We start from the raw sequence: 12,831 nt of genomic DNA on the forward strand, positions 1-12,831 counted from the left end.
GGTATCCTAAATCTTACCTGATCCCTGGCTTCTGAATGAAGGGATCRTTCAGAAACAWTAGTYAGCAYTCATTCTTKRCTCAAGTAATTTGCTTGTCTTTTTWCCAAATTCAGAGTTYGTTGTGCCTCATTAAGACAGACTTTGATGAAATAAAATGCAAACCAAATAGCTGAACTGAATTAATGGATAACCTCATGTCAGTAAAAAAACCCATACCTAAAATGTTTGAAAATATAACAAGACTGCRATATTTTAACCAGGTCATGTGGGTCATTTCATAGTTCTATCAAATGAACAGATAARKTGATGTCTTGACCCTTCTGRAATSCATCAGAATTTTTTATTTACTTGAACCAGAATGTGACTGCAATGGGTTTTTTTAACAAAATAAAGTAGAAGATCAGAATTTTCTGTCTCTACATTTACAGTGACYACATATTTGGATCTGTAAATACATCTGCTTGTATAAATGGGGCTCAGAATGAAAAAACAAAATGTGGATTCAAATAAAAAAAGAAAAAAGAAAAGGTATAAACCTCTAGAATCAAACCAGAAGGTATTAAATATAAACATGYTGATCATTGCAACATGTAGTCCAAGAAAACAATTGGTGTATAGAAGRAAAAAAATGCTTTGGGAAACATTAATTTAATCTTAATAGATCTTAATAAATTTAGTTTAATAAATCTTAATTTTTCCTTTTTCCTTCATACCATAGGCTGTAGWGGCATATCTGCAGCTGTGACACCTTGAAATACCCAGTGTTACTCCTTGCCTGCTAAAACAATTTGTGTGAGTGAACGACTTTACCAGATGATTTGCTGGGATACAACACTATACAGATGATAAAGCCCAGAATTTGCATTCCTGTATTCTTACATTTATTTGAAAAAAAATCTCTGAAGGATTCAAAAATGTGTAAGGAGATTACAAGACGACAGACAATATCTGCTGTCTGACAGAGACAGCTCAGATATTGTGGCTGATCCCTTTCTCTGATAGAATATTGTCAAGGTCAGGCTATTAGTCTGACACAGCATTGATTGTTTGGGCAGAAGGAAAACAACCTTTTCAACACAACCATGTCAATTTGAATATGAGTAATGTTTCTYAGCACTTAATCTGGGAAAAATTCTCAAAGGTCAAAGCTTCAACATGGAATAAAAGAGGAAGATTCAGAGCAGTTTGGCAGACAAGAGTGAAAGCCAGAGCACAACTGAGACTCAGCAAATGTGATTGATTCTATTAAAAAGAAAAACAACAGAAAGAAAAGAAAAAGATGGTTTTAAACASTGGCTGTACTTAGCAGAGTGTATTGTTGGTGTTCACMCTGTATTAATCCACTCCAGGGACTGTGCCAATGCACAACACTGCTGTTTGAAAAAGCCCAGTGTTTGGCWGCTGTTTTKCTTGTACAGAATCATGGAGAATTGRGATTACATCTTTTGCCCCTCTCCCCCCGCTGCCACCAACCTGAATGCATTTGTTTCCTTTCAGCAGTATTGCAGCTCAGTTCCCTTGGAAAAAGAAGGAGTGGAAATGAGGAGGAGGAAGAAGAAGAGGAAATTATCAACATGTGAAAATGCTATGGGTTTAATTTGGTATGGAAAGAGAYTTTACATGTCTGGAAGCACAATAGCTCTTTCAAGGCCAAAATTATCCTTGTATGATGACCTTTGAAACAATCTCCAAAGTTTTTTAGGAGGGATCATGCCATGGCTTGAAGTTTGAATGCATTCTCAAGTGCAGTGACAGCTTCATTGTTAGGCTTTTTCCTGCTACTTCCCTCTGGTTCCTGATGAATTCAGAGAATGTAGGTATGAGAAGAAACTGGAATTTTCCACTATTTAGTGAAGGCCTCCTCCTCAATGGCCATCATCAAACGTACGTGGGATCTCGGGATATGGGACATGGACTTCACTGCAGTCACTGGAGCTGCAGCACTTTACAACAGTGACTGACTGGAAACATCTTTAGAACATCTCTCAGGCAAAAATAGTTCCATCACGTGCCCTGGATCATGGGAAAGACAGAGATTCACAGAGATACCAGCATGCTAAAGCAGTCTGCAAGAGATTGCATTGTCGGTAGTGTAAATATTTTTGACCTCCAAGAAGATGCAATTCCAAACTGGCTTTTAGGTACTGAGTGTAGTTTGCCTCTTTCTTGTCTCTCCTTGCCAAATGACTCTTAATATCCTTTGAAAGATCCCCCTTTCAAATGGTCTGAAGTAAGAAGAGCAAAATGAGGAAAGTATTGACAACTCTTTTCWTAATTATTTCCTTTGCATTGTGAGTGAGAGGAAAACCAATATGAACTTTCAGGATTCTCTTACATGTCTGTTTATATGTCCTAATAAAGCATTAAAAAGGGTGTTGTTCTGCCATATGAGAAGCAAACTTTGGAATCTTTGGACTCAAATATGCTGATTCTAGACATTTTTTGACTAAATGTTTGCTAAAATACTTTGTTTCACTCCTCAGGTAAATGGGTAGGGAAGGAAAGATGTTCACACATGTACAAAGGTACTCACTAGTTTATTTCCTTGTGTGATGSAGATCTCATTGCTTTGTCTGATGCTGACACAAGAAAGTGCTAGCAGCATCAAGAGTTGCATGTTTACTCCTAAAATGAAAACCACATCTGTTTTAGACTTTATCCAGAATGGCCTCATGGCTACTGATTACCTTTAACAGGCAAGTGTCCCTGACTTTGTGCACTGAGTTTGCCTGAAACACAAAACAGTACGAAAAGAAAGATGACTTCTATTTGGAGACAGAAGCAGYACAGCATCACCTTTGGAAAAAGCTCCTGGCACAAATGAAGTCTTTATAAAGTGCTCTCCCTTCAATATCCTTGGCTAAAGATGACTTCCTGCCTGGCCATGAAATATTTGGAGGGTGAATCACTCTCTTAACCAGTACAGTGCTGCCTCTCTAACACTTTCTCAGTTGGAGAAATGCATGAAGATGAACTCTGAGCATCTGCACTCTCCCTTGTTACCCCACACAGAGTGACAAAGGTATTCTCACACTAAATGTCTCCCTTTTTCAGGTGAGCAGATTTTATGTAGGCTCTTCCTTTCTCTATGTCAGTAGCAAGCTCCTTGCTCCTTTGGCAGATATTCAGATCCTGGAGATTATGTGCACAAAGACTTCATTGGCTTTACACAACAAAGAGGCTTGAGCACTGGGATGTCTTTCTGCTCCCAGAGGAAGGGCTGCCTGCCTCTCCAGGGCGTGGGGTGAAGGGGATGGGCAGAGGTCAGACTCGGACAGGCAAAGGGTAYGTTCCTTTTGTGGATGTGATGTGCCCCCAGTCAGAGAGCAAATACTTTCCAATGAACTGAAAGCTTCCCCTTTGTGATTTTATTCGTGTTTTGACTATCAGGATGTATATCATAGTATTCAAGGATTGCACTGACCTCTCAGGGAGGCTCACACGCAGCTGCTGTGAGGTGTCCAAGGTGCCTGTGCCCGTGTGAGATGTTTGTGCTGTGGAGGTCATTCTGTAGTGCTACATTGATGGTGATGGACTGGCCAAGGATGCTGCTGCTGCTGCTGCTGCTGCTGTTGGGTCACAGCACTGGGCAGCAGCTGGGGAGCTGCTCCCTCTGGAACACCCTGCTCTATCCCTGTGACCAACATTCCCTTGTGAATGATCACCAGGGTACCCTCCCTGCATTACTGCTGGGTGTGTACACACAAGCTGACCCTGCCACCACACCCCAGAGCCCGAGAGGAGCTCAGCCACAGCAACAAGGGCTCAGTCCTGGCTGTGGGGCAGCCAAATGTTGGACATCCTGATCTCTGACACCAAGGGGTATGTATGCATGGATGTGGAACCAAACAGGTTCCGTTTTCGAATGTCTCAGAAACTATTTAGTACTTGAAACCAAATTTAGTACATTGCTTTTTAGCAATTGATTTATTGCTTTGGAAACTCTCTGGTCAGTGAATGTTAGTGAAAAACAAATAGAAAAAGCATCATCTCCTTTCATGGAACGTGACCTTTCAAACTCAGCTTTAGTACAATGACAATACTGAGGAATAGCCCTTATTCTGTACATGCAGCATTCTGAAGCAGTTGATTGTGAACTGGTGGTGAAATTGTCATGATTGCTCAGCATTCCTGCTCTACTCATCTACAAGGGAAGTTCAAGGCATAAAGAGAAATGCTCTAAGACATACTGTAGCTGACTTATTTGTTCCTCAAACCTCCCCCCTACTTTATTTATTTTGTTATAAAGTCTAGAGAGGGGCATTGGGAGACTTTATGTATTAACATTTTGTTGAGGAAATTGAGTGCTCAATGGTTTAGACAATATTAAAGCTGCAGTGAAATGATTATTTTGAAGCATTTCGTGTGCCTTTCAACTCTAAAATTTGCAGWAAATGGTTAGTGATGACAATTCAAGTTGCACAGGAGTCAAAAGCTATAAAGAGATTGATTTTTGACAGAAAAAGAGAAATGGAAATAGGACCTTCATTAAGCTGTGAACATTACAAGTTGCGGTTTGAGTTCACCTTGTCCAGGTTTGGAGGCTGGCATGAGAGGAGATTTTTAGTTTTATTATTTCTGGAGAAAGCGATCAAAAATGTTAGTGAAAAACAAACAGAAAAAGCATCATCTCCTTTCATGGAACATGACCTTTCCATATACAACCATTTCACCTGAGAAACAAAAAAGATGAAACAGAGAAGAGGAATCTTGGTGGAAGAGAAGTGAAAGGATTTGAGAGGAAAGATGGTGATGTCYGTGCATGAGGTTGTACTGGTTCTCTTTTTGTCCTTTCTGTTTTCGTGTGGCTTCAGATGAGTTACATCAGTTGTGTCTTTTGTCCTTTTCAGTGCATTAACAATTCTTTGATTATTGCAAGTATAAGCAGATTGAAATGAATTATGCCTTAGGCTGGGAAACCTGTCTGGYTCTTACCTTGGGGATAGCAGAGCCCTTCCTGGCAGAACTGATCATTCAGTAAAACCTTTCTCAGTTTTATTTCCCTCTCATGTTTAGCATGGCTTGTATAAGTGCTAGCAGCAGGTCCATAGCACTGGATTTTCCTGTTTATTCCCAAGCTTGCACAGATGGGCAGGTAACAACTTGGGCTGAGGCCCCAAAGGAAGTATCAGGGTAAGTTATAAATCCTTTACAAAGTGATGACTTTTGTCTATTTTCCAAAGTATTGCAAACAAATATGCTCATCTTGCTAGTAGTATATTCATAATAAACTACCAATAGTTCTTGTTGTGTTTGATATTGCTCTCTTAAACCTGTGCTGCATCACAAATATGTGGGCACATGAAGACACTGTCACATATGCTCACATCTGCTACAAAACAGTCTATTGCTATCCTCAGCTTCTAAAACTGCTGGAGACATCAGTGCTGAAAAGTGCCAGCTTCTTCATATGGATTTGSTCAGAGCCCACTGCCAACACCTCTGGATTCTGGGAAGCAAGTCCTTCTTGCATGGATCTGATGACCTCCAAGCTCTTTCCTCAGGAAATCTTTTTACCAAGTCTTCACACAGGCTTCCACCTTTCCCTGTACAGAATAAGACATTTTTCTGGTTTCTCCTATGATATTGTTTATGGTGCAGGGAGAAAGGGARCAAACCCTGCAGCTTGACCCTGCTCCCCAAGTCTGTCACTCAAAGCTCCATCAGCATCAACCAATGCTGAACTCCTCAGGGAGCTGCAAGGAGAAAGGATTGGAGCTTACTGTCTGGAAAGGAGCTTTGAACTGAAAGATATTGGTGTTCTGGTATACAAAACATTGACCATTAGTCTTTGCAACAATGAAAGATGTCTGAATTTCGGGCTGCATTACCACAGACTTTAGATTGAGTGGAATAACTGCTATCCATTCTTCACTATTTGACAAAATGGGACTGTGTATCCAGTTGTGGACTCCCAGTGCAAGAAGGATAATGTCAAACTGAAGAGAGTCTAGCCAAGGGAGTTTAGGAGGAATATGTGGCATGAGAAGAGAGWTGTAGGGAGCAGGTTTTGTTCTGCCAGGGAAAGCAAGCTGCTGCCTTCAGCTGCCGAAATGCACTTATGGAGGTGGCAGAGCCTGGCATATCCTAAAAGGATTCACAGTGCTGGGAGTGAGGGGCAGCAGACATTGATTACAGCAAGGGAAACCCTGTTATACCTAAGGAAAACGTTTTTCAGCTTGAGGGTGTTTGAGCTTTAGGAGGTGCTGTCAGAGCAGGTTGTGGAGTCTCCTCCCTCAGTGATATTGCAAATTCAGTTGAGCACAGGCTCAGCTGTCTGATCTGCCTTTACAGGTAACCCAGTGTTGAGCAGAGTTTGGTCMACAGAGGTTCCCTCAAGACCTAAATATTCTGTGATTATGTGATTCCATGGTATTGTCATGAATGTACACCCCTGAATGCACACATGACACAAAAAAAGGYATGGGTAAGGTCCTTGGAATGATCAGATTAAGTACCTGGCTTTTTTCTTTTTAAAAAAATTTAAATATTAATATGACTGCAAATAGAGTCCCAGTATGGTAGTGGCTGTAACAGCTCTGACTTGTAACAGCAAGAAAGAATTACATTTAAGTAAATATTTCTTTCCACTGTTCCTCTTGAAGAGAGGTGTCTGGGTGACAGCTAATCCTCCTCTCTTCCAAACAGCCCTCTTCATTCAGAGCATTGCCCACCCAGCATTGCCCACATCTGCTGCGTTACATGCACATATTTTGCAAAAAGCAAAAGGGTCTGCTGCTGGTGGGGTAAAATACTAAGAGGAGGGACAAAGACATAGAAAACAGCTTTTACATTTAAGCTTGTGGCTCCTTAAGGGATGTTTTCCCTGCAAGGCAAATGTCTGTAGCTGCTCACTCCAGAGAACCTGCAACTGAGTTTGTTTGACAAAGMAAGAGAAATGCATAAATGTGCAAAGAGGAAAGAGATGGCAAAAAGAAAATCAGTGAAACAATAAAAATGAATGTTCTTTTACACAATTGCCAACATTAAGCCACCTCAGATGCTTACATCCACACCTCTGTGRTGCAGAATTAACTTGATTTATTTTTGAAATGCAATCTTAGTGACAGCAGTGAGTAACATGTAAAAATGGGATTACATGAACCTTTAACAGGCAGACAAAGTTTCAGAAAGTGATGACATTATAGTCTGTTTCTACAAGCCTGGTATAGCTCAGAAATGGAGGAGAAGATTGTCAAAACAACTTCCAAAAATGCCAGGGAGGCAGTTTGCTTAAGCTTAATAAAAAAATTATAACATTTGCTCTTTCAGAGTCAGACTGGAACTACTTGCTACCTTAAATTGTACTTTATTCTCAACCTTGCAAAAGCTTTTGCCTGGATTCACCTTAAAGACTATTGATTTCAATTGCACTATTGAAAATAAAGAAGTAAGATAAGGACAAAAATTTAAGTTCTGCAGGATCAAAGTCTTATTCTGCTGAATTTTCGCTGTTGCAAATGAAATGTATGAGAGATAGGGACACCATGAGGCACAATTTGGTTATATTTTTTTAGAGATTCATCATTTCAGTAAATTGTTAATTTGTAAAAGAAATAAACATTATCTGCTCTTTGTTTCTTTCTGCTGATGCTTTAGTGCAACAATGACAGTTACTCTCATAAAACCGTGCCCCTAAAAAAAGTCAAAATGACTATTTTCTCTACACAGTTCTGTTTACAATATTTTAGAGCAAGAAACTATTCCACTGACATTATCTCTTCAATTAGGCAAGCCTGCTGTGCTGTTGGTAATTGCAAAGCAGATTTTTGTACCAACATAAAGAAAGCTTTTCTCTAACAYGTGTGTGAAAGCATAGTAGGTGGGGGAATTATGCTCACAGTTTGGCTCTTCAGAGTTTATTAATGTTATATTTCAGAATATTGGGATATTCAGTCTGTGTTCAAGTGTCAGGATAAGCTGGGGAAGAATGGCTATAGGACCCAGAAGCAGAGCTGCAATATACTCCATTTTAGGAATCCATTCTGGTTTCTAATGTGGGCAGAAAATTAAATGGTTGCCTGACTCTGTCTGGTCATAATGTACAGCACTGGGGTCCAGCAGCAATAAATATTCACTGTCCTAGACAGTAAAAGTGAGGCATTAACATATTTATATTGGACCAGCAACCATTATAGTAATATATTAATAACTAGAATGAATGATCCAGCTCCAGAGGCTGGGTCCATGCCCTGTTTGCTTTGCTGGTCCAGATGAGTCCTCAGGGATTAGTGTGCCTAGACTTAGACTTGTCTTTGTGCCAGCTCTGTGTGCACTAATCCTGKGCTGCCTGCTCTGGGAAGGAGCACTTGTCAAATCCCTTTGCATTCAGGCTCAACATGGCACAATCCAATGCAAATGTTGTGCCTGCGGGACATTTGAAATGAAGCCACTGTCTGTATGTGCCCAGGCTCCCTGGTAAGAGAATTTATCTTTACAGCAGATCCAGGCTTAATTCTTTCCTGTGCCTGAAGGGATTCATATCTGAAAGTCTCATTTTGCAGGAGAATTCTTTAACTATCAGATGGTGCAGAGAGTTTAGTACCTTGTAGGTGAGCTGTTGTCCCCACCCCAAATCACACACAGATCATGGTCTATATCCAGAAAAAAAAAAAAAAAAAAAAAAAAAAAAGAGCAGTTCTGGGCTTAGTCCTGTCCCTGGGGCAAAGTAGCACAATAAAGAATTTGTATTCATGGACTTATCTTTTCTCTTTAAATAAAAGGATTGCGCAAAACCCAGTTGAAATAAGTCCTTAACTTGTGCTATCCTCCAAGACATGGCAAGAGGAGCCAAAACTGGGCCATGAATCATGATAATAATTTAAGAAAATGAATGATCATGCTACAGAGGCCAAGTCCATGCCCTGTGTTCTTTACTAGTACAGATGAGTCCTTGGGGATTGGTGTCCCCAGCTGGAGACCTGGTTTCTTGCCTTTGCCCCAAAGCCCCTTCCAAGAAATATTTACTGACTGTAACATGAGAAGGTGAGACCTCCTGCTGGTGGAGAAAGGCATGTCTTAACCAGTCCTTTCAGGTGGAAATGGTGTGAAAGATACTGGGCTGGGTTATGATTTATTTCAAATTCTGACCTGAGAGGATTGTGTGTAGCCATGCATTGGCACTCCAGGCAAGAAGATGTTTCTGTACATGTAAACCTGCTTGAAGCTGCCATGGTCTGCTCAACCCCAGGAGGGGATGGGAAATCTGGCAGAGGGGGAAGCTGCTTTCATCTTTCAGGACTTGCTGTGGTATTCGAATGTTTGCCTTACAGAGGAAAAATTAAATCAATACATTTCAGAGGTTTCCAAAAATCAGAAGAAAGAAACTATTCCCAAACCCCTTTCCACAAAACTTCTCTGCCTTACCCATATCAACCAAAACAAACAAGTTGCTTGTTAGGACACTGATCTGGAGCATCTAAATGCCAGGTTTAGGACCTTGTTCTAGCTTTCCCTCTGTGAGAAGGATTTAGGATTTCCTATGGGCTCCCCAAGTTGGGACCAGCAAACTGTAAAATGTGTTTACCTCCTCAGCCTCATGCTTATTTAATGATTTCTACAATATGAAGCTGCTGTATGGAGAGAAGGGTTCACAGCCCGCAATCACAGCCAAGGTCTTACCCAGGCTATGGCACCCTTCGTGTTACTCCTTACTGTCCTTTCCTCACTCCCAGGAGAATATTATTCTGGGATGGAGACTTCTCAGACCTAAAATCCCATTCTGAGTGTTCTAAGTATTTTCTGACTAACTTTTTTTCAAAGCAAATCCTTCCATCCACTTGTTTTTGATGGTGATGTTTCTCAGCAATGAAAGAAACAGCATTGACTCATTAGAAAATCCCTTCAGGTCACACTTTTATTGCATTGTACTTTTAAATCTGCAGGGAGGGGAGAACTAAGTGTAGAAAATTTTGCTGATGTTCTTGTTTTTCAAAGGTTTTAAGGACATAYGACAAAGAAAGGCAAAGATGCTTTTCCTGAGTAAATATGCTTCAGAGTGGAACAAGAGATAGGGCATCAAAATCATCTCTTCCTAAACACAAGGTGACAYGCTGACATTCAAAGAAAATGGCAACAGAGCACTCTGCCAGTATGTGGTGATGGATTCTCAGTTCTTTGTGTGATTCATGATGATAGCTTGATGTCAAGTCTTTGCTGTATATCAGRGAAGAAATAAAATATAATAATTTTAAAAATCTAGTGACTTCTGACAGGAAAAATCTGAGATAAGGATGGTCTGCATGTCAATGGTTTAACATATGTGGCTTTTAAAAAGAAGMTACATATGTTAAATCCATTAATTTTATGTTATTAGGAGTACTGAATAGATGTGTCTGGTTGCATGGAAAGTGCAACATTTTAATGTATACCTTTTTTTTTTGTTTCACTTTCCAGTTATGTGATTGAAAGCTACTGCATTTTTATGGGACTTTGTCGGGAGCCAAAGGGTAATACTTCCAAGAGCAAAGATATCACTGAGGAAACTGAGCTCTGAAAGCCAAAGTCTCTTAATCACCTACATCATTTAGGCCAAGACCTTATCAACCAGAAATATTTGGTTCCTTCTTTGAATTCCAGTGACGTCTTAAAATACGCCATGTCTTTCTGCCAAACATATCGCTGCTGGGTATGCCGAAAACCTCCTAACAGCTGATACAGCTCTCTGGAGCATGCAGAGTCTTAGGCCAAACTCAGAACTGCTGTTTAGGGAGGTTTTTTTAAAGAGCAGAGGTAGGAATGGCTGTGCTAGACCTGGACCAATAATCCWTCTCCCCCTGCATCCTGTCTCTGGCAGTGGCCAGGAGCAGGCTTGCTGGAAACCATATGGGAACAAGACTGTCACATAGTAATGCTTCCCTGTGGTATTTTTCTTGACTCCAAAAATTAGTGCTGAACAGTCTTCTGAGCCAATGTTGTCATCTTTATATCATATAATCCTCAATGGATTTTTCTTTCCTGTATTTTTCTGGTTAAATTTTGAACTCATCTCAATTGTGTTTGCTTCCCCAGCGCCCTGTTCCAAAGAACTGATGCCACCAGCCAGGGACATTYGATGCCTCCTAATTCTTAGGGGATTTCTTCATTACGAATTTATTCACGCGACTAATTCCTAATCACAAGTGTTGCAAAACCAGCGGGCACTTTTCCCGTGGATATCTCTCCGTTTCAGATCCCTCTTTGTAAAATKCAGCCACGTTCTCACAACATGTAAGGATGCCGCTTATGAATCACTCAGATGCTGTGCCAAGCCTGTRGAAAAACCCATTGGGAAAATGAACAACTGAACAGCATGCTGTACATGAGTCTGAGGCCCAGATAGTGAATAATGAGGAGAAAACAAATKATCAGTGGGATGCTCATTAAATGAACACCATCCTCTAGTGTGCTGGACKAGCATAGACAAGCTTGTTATCCGTTTCTGTAATTAGAAGCAGTGTCCTAATGGATATGCAGAAATGTGCCAAATTCAGGTTTGACTCACGTTTGACTTTKCTGTCTTAAAGGGTTGTTTCAGTGTAGCTGGTGCATCTTCATATGCCGTCTCTGAGATAACACCTTTCCCTTAAAGTGAGACAGCTGATCATTACAAATGGGTAATGTATTTTTCCTTTTTTAAGTTCTAAAAGACACAGGTGATTCACTTTTGTGAGCAGCTGAGTTGTTTTTTTTTTTTTTTCCTGAGGATTTAATTTCCCAGCCTACCCATTGCCTTATGGATAGGCCAGTGCAAATATTATTGCTGTGAATGAAAAAGACCACTGATAACTACTGTGACCTGTAGAGATCATATGTGCCAGGTTTAACTGGAGTGCTTAGCAGGCTTATCTTGGTAATGAAAACCAGCTGCTTTTCAGTCACACCAAGCTGTTCATAGTTAGCAGTTCCCATACACAAYTAAATCGTGTTTTGTACAAGGAAATGTGTTTGCAAGATGTCCCAGGCTGGTAAATAAAAAAGGAATGGATTTAGAAACATCTCTGAAAGCAGCATCCTCTGACTTTTACGTATATATTTGTAAACATTGAGGAAAGGGTCAAATCCTGGTGCCAGCTGTCCAGCAGCCTTAGCAAAGARCTAGAAGTGAACAGGCCCAGGAGAGATTCAAGTAGATTTCTAAAGTAAACTCTCCTTGTTGTGTCAGCTGTTTTATCTCTGGTTTAGAGCTGACATAAGCCTCCTGATGGTGTTTGAATGATTGCCTTTTTCCTTCCCAAATCTTGCTTTCCTGTGGTTAAAGYAAGGTGTTACTGTTCCACAGGTGTCTACAGGACCTGGCAAAAAGTAGCAGTGGAAGTYAATACCAGTGAAGGTGGAATCTAAATGCACAGGCAGATGAAAATCCAATAATCCTGTGTCCTGTAATTCATATCCTGTGGTAACTAGATGATAGTCCATCATGGTCTGCCGTGATGCAGAAAAAAAATTATGGGAAATAACCATTTTTGAATTTCAAATAAAAATAAAACAAAACCAAGGCAATATAAAGATAAAAAGTGAATGGGTGGAGCAAACTTAAGTCTTGTTTGTCTTATATTTTATCACATAAACTGTGATATAATTAAATTCTTTCAAGTTTTTTGGATATAAAACTGTCTTTAGACATTACTTCCCAGCACAGGCATAGAAAGATGTGCCAGCCACAGGTCTAGARTGGCAGAACTAAGAACAGGAGATATCACAGCCAAAGTAATTACAGTGGTTACTCTTAGTCCCCAACCTGGAGGTGAAAATGTGGAATGGCTGATTTCTTAGTGACAACAGCTGACCTTTTCTGCAACAAGGGAACAGATTGACGAAAACCTGATATGAGCCAGAGCAGAGTCTCACGAG

Source organism: Malurus melanocephalus, unplaced genomic scaffold (assembly GCF_030028575.1).
Source record: "Malurus melanocephalus ecotype Western Australia unplaced genomic scaffold, MMel_1.1 scaffold_23, whole genome shotgun sequence".
Taxonomy (NCBI): Eukaryota; Metazoa; Chordata; class Aves; order Passeriformes; family Maluridae; genus Malurus; species Malurus melanocephalus.